The 4,797-nt window shown below is 38.8% G+C and overlaps 1 non-coding gene across 1 annotated transcript; it reads left to right on the top strand.

Annotated features, from left to right (window-relative positions):
• The first annotated feature begins 1,268 nt into the window (after positions 1 to 1,268).
• On the top strand, positions 1,269 to 1,375 carry LOC133036366 (small nucleolar RNA R71). Its single transcript, XR_009687023.1, has one exon. It is a non-coding gene; the product is annotated as a small nucleolar RNA R71 (small nucleolar RNA).
• Positions 1,376 to 4,797: the final 3,422 nt, after the last annotated feature.

Raw genomic sequence — 4,797 nt, 5'->3', positions numbered from 1 at the left:
TTCCCTGTTGCCAAGAAAGGTCTCCCCAGGATGATAGGAACATTGCTGTCTTCTTCCATATCCAGAACAATGAAGTCAGCTGGAAAGATGAACTTGTCAACTTTTACTAACAGATCCTCAATGACTCCTCTAGGATGAGCTAGTGATCGATCCGCCAATTGAAGAGTTACCGTGGTTGGCTTTGCTTCACCCAGCTGCAGTCTTTTAAACACTGACAAAGGCATTAAGTTTATACTGGCTCCCAAATCACATAGTGCATTTATTCCTTCAATTTTTCCAATAGTACAAGGAATAGTGAAGCTCCCTGGATCTCTGAGTTTTTGAGGGAGTTTCTTCTGTAGAATAGCGCTGCACTCTTCAGTTAAAGCCACTGTCTCATAATCCTCCATCTTCCTCTTCTTTGACAAAATTTCCTTCATAAACTTCACATAACTTGGCATCTGCTCTAAAGCTTCAGCAAAGGGAATGTTAATGTGAAGTCTTTTGAAGACTTCTAGAAACTTGGTGAACTGCTTGTCTAGGCTTGACTTTCTGAGCCTCTGAGGATAGGGTATTTTCACATGATGATCAATGCTAATAGGTGGAGACTTTTATGGTGGTGCTGGGCTGTCAGTAGCCTTCTCTGCTGTTGGTGTTGGTGTTTGCACTGGTTGAGCATTTATTTCTTCATCTACCTCAACTGGTTGTGGTAACTCAGGCCCATCATACTTCTTACCGCTCCTCAGGGTAATTGCTTTGCAGTTGGTGTTTGCACTGGTTGAGCACTAGAATTTCCACCAGAGGCTTGTTGCTGATTAAACAGTTGGTTCTGATTTCGTTGCTGATAGAACCCACTGTTTCTTCGGTTGTTATTCTGGTTGAACCCATAATTGTTGTTGTTGTTGTTCTGTGAAAAATTCCCAATGGCCTTAGCTTCATCCATTGGCAAATCATCCACATCTGCTTGACACTCCGAAAAGTGATGACTTCCTCCACATAACTCACAAACAATTTGGGCTTGTTTAGCTTGCCCTGCAATTATTTTTGTCAATGCCTCAACCTGAGCTGTTAACTTTGTGATGGCATCAACTTCTAACACACCAGCTACCTTCTTAGATTGACTCCTTTCAGTTGGCCACTGCTGATTGTTTAGAGCCATCTCCTCCAATAGATCATAAGCCTCATTAGCACTCTTTCTCATAAAAGCTCCGCCCGCTGCTGCATCTATTAGAGTTCTAGTATTACCAACCAACCCGTTGTAGAAGTTGTGAACCAGCATCCACTTCTCTATCCCATGATGAGGACACCTCCTGATCAGATCTTTAAACCTCTCCCAAGCCTCATGGAGAGATTCATTATCTTGTTGGCAGAAGTTATTGATTTCTCCTCTCAGCTTTGCAGACTTCGCTGGAGGAAAGAACTTTGACAAGAATTTTGTTGGATCATTCCAGGTGGCAATAGAATTGGGTGGCAAGGAATTCAACCAACTCTTAGCTCGTTCTCTGAGCGAGAATGGAAACAGTCTCAGTCGAATGGCATCATCACTAACTCCATTAACTTTAAAAGTTTCACAAAGTTCCATGAAGTTAGAGAGATGCAGATTAGGATCTTCAGAAGGGAGGCCACCAAACTGGACTGAAGACTGCACCATTTGAAGGATGGCAGGTTTAATCTCGAAGTTGTTTGCATCCACTGCCGGTGGCCTGATACATGACTGCACTCCCGTCAGAGTAGGGAGAATGTAATCTCTCAAGCTACGACCATTAGCTTGATCTTCCACGACACCTCCATTATTACCGTTATTACCCCCATTGTTTCCAGCATTATTGTTCACATTGGCAGCCATGATTTCTGATGTTTCAGCAGTTGTTGAAACTCTTTCTTGCCTCTTGTTCTTTCGATTCCTCCTGTAAGTTTTCTCGATTTCAGGATCAACTGGTAATATGACTGCTTGTCCTTGACGGCACATACACTTAGGATTCCTGAAATAGATCAAGAAAATATTGCAAGAAAAAGGTTAGAAAATCAGCAAGAGAAAATATACCAAAGTAGAAGTTAGTATAATTTTGGGTAATATTAATCTTTATACAATTCCCCGGCAACGGCGCCAAAAACTTGTTGCTAAAATTTATAATCACTACGCAAGTATACGCAATGAAGTAGTAAACTCACACAGGTGAGGTCGAACCACAGGGAATTGGACTAATTACTACTAAATTATACTATTGATTCTATCTGGTAAAAGAATACTTTTTATAAATTAAATAAGACAATTCAGAAAATTAAAAATAACAAAGGAAGATTAATCAAGATAAGAAAATAGGGAGACGAATCCTGTTGTTAAGTTACCAATGTTAATGTCTAATTGCTATCCTTCTCTTGAGGTGAATGACAGATTATGAATTAACCTAGCTCTTTTCAGATCTTCTAGGTTCTAAATCTCATGCTCTCTAATTAATCTCTTAATTAAACTAATATGAAATCAGCATTAAGCAATAATCTAAATGTCACAAAGGCTATGTAAATACTTTCGTTTCACATCAAAACCTAGACTATCCAATTTTAGCATTCTCAATTCTCACTTTTCAGATTTCGAATTAAGATCATAAAAACATGTAAAAGGTGATCAATCTTGCACATGGAAATTAAACACAAATATGAATAGTATTCACAATCAAGATGGAGGAGTGGCAATTAATCATTAACTAAGAAAAACTTAAACAACATTCATCGTTCTCCCTAAATAGGAGTTTAGTTCAAAACATCCACAATCAAATCCATAATTATCATTGAAATAGAAAAGAACATAGAAAAATTAAAGAGAAGAGAAAGAACTAGTTGAAGCAATTGATCCGGGTCGCCACAAGTCGCTCTTCTAGCCTCCTCCTTTGTTTCTAGGGTTCCAATTCTGAATACTCCCTAATTTTCACGAACCCTTACTATTTAAACCAATTCTAATCTTTAAAATTCATGAAATTACGAAACTGCCCAAAAATCCCGTCATAAGGGTCCCCGTCGCGACTGGCAAAGCCCCCGTCGCGACGGGAGTTCAACTTCGAATTTTTTTGAAACTTTCTGCCAGTTCCCGTCGCGACTGGCAAATTCCCCGTCGCGACGGAACAGTGCACGACACCAATTTTGGTTTTTCTTCTCGATTCTTTCACCATTTTTTCTCAATTCTTGTACATACTTTCTTTAAATGCCCGAGGACCTGAAACAAAAGAATCAAGCGTAATATAGCCCTAAAACTAGAAACAAAGAGTGAAAACTAACCGAAATATGACCCGAATCTTAGACTAATTTTAGCCTAACAAAGATGATGATACATCACATTTCTTCAGTGAAATTTGAAGCCTCCTTCCTATAGCAAAACCGAAACCACTTCCTCTCTTTTATTCTTCATATTATTTAGCCTTGAGTGATAGAGTGAGTGCCCACACACATCTAGTGGTATCTCAATCATAGTGTGGAAGATTGTGAAGAATCCAATCAACAAGAAGGAGAATCGGGCTCAAGAAGGAGAGAAAGAGATCCAGGTTTAGATCTTGATAATGCTCCGTTATAGAAAGGAATCAAGGGCTAGAGATCTGAACGGAAGGAGTCATTATATTCCGCTGCACCCAATGTAAGGTTTTCTTAAACCCTTATGTGTTTATTTCATTGTTTTAGAAATTCATATTAGGATGTTAATGAAAAATACTTGTTAGTAAATCTAGATCCTAGGAAAATAATTTCCTACAGTTTTCATCTCCTTCCTTAATCCAACCAAGCTTGGAATTCTTGTGTAGGAAGGAGTTCAAACCTTTGACAATTGCCCATATTTTTGTCTTGCTGCCATTTCTTGTTTAATCAACTCATTTTGATGGGTCATCTTGTAATTTCAGTTAGGCCTCTAGCAGCCCTTTTTTGGCTTCATCCGTTGCCTCTTGAATGTTTGAGAAGCTCCTCCTAGTCAACTCCTTAAATGCCACTTTTAATTTCTTCAATTTTCAAGTGACTTGGAACATCTTAAAACCGACAACCTGCTGTTTCCAAACCCCATTTACAATCTCTTTGTATCTTGGATGGGAGGTCCACATTTTAAAATATTTAAAAGGCTTCTTCCCATTTAGGATTCCATGAAATAAAGTGACTATAGCCGGGGTATGGTCAAATAATTCCTTTGCTGCAAAAATACCTTCAGCAGTAGAAAAATTATGTAACCAAAGAGGATTGGCTAAGACACGATCTATCTTCGAATAAATTCTTTCACTTCCTTGCCTTTTATTGTTTCACGTAAAATAGCTGCCTCTATACTTGATATCTTCTAGTTGACACTGCCCCAAAAAATCAATAAAATCGGTGGCTGCATTGTATTTTACCCTTTTCCCAACTCTTTCTTCTTTGGACAAAATGTCATTAAAATCACTCAAAACCATCCAAGGATCTTGAGTACTCAATTGATTTAGATCTGCCCACAACAACTTCCTCCCTTCAAATTCATTAAAAGCATAAACAAATGTAACTAGAAAGCCAAACTTACCATCTAAAGTAGCTACTTGTAAATTGATAAGCTGGCTGGTACATTTGAGAATGTTCACCGAGAAACTACACGGATTCTATGCCACTATGATTCGACCTCCTTCATGCCATGCTATGTTCGAAGTAAAACACCACCCTTTGAAGATGTTAACATATAAGGCCCCAAGCTTTGGGGCCTTAATTCTCGTCTCGAGGAGACCAACGAGCCCAGCTTTATGAACATGTAACATGTTCTTGAATTGGTTTTGCTTGCTTAGATCGTTGATCCCTCGGACGTTCCAGCATACTATTTTATCC

This window comes from Cannabis sativa, chromosome 3 (assembly GCF_029168945.1).
Source record: "Cannabis sativa cultivar Pink pepper isolate KNU-18-1 chromosome 3, ASM2916894v1, whole genome shotgun sequence".
NCBI lineage: Eukaryota > Viridiplantae > Streptophyta > Magnoliopsida > Rosales > Cannabaceae > Cannabis > Cannabis sativa.
The sequence above is the reverse complement of the archived record's forward strand: the minus strand, read 5'-3'. Positions and strand labels throughout refer to the sequence as shown.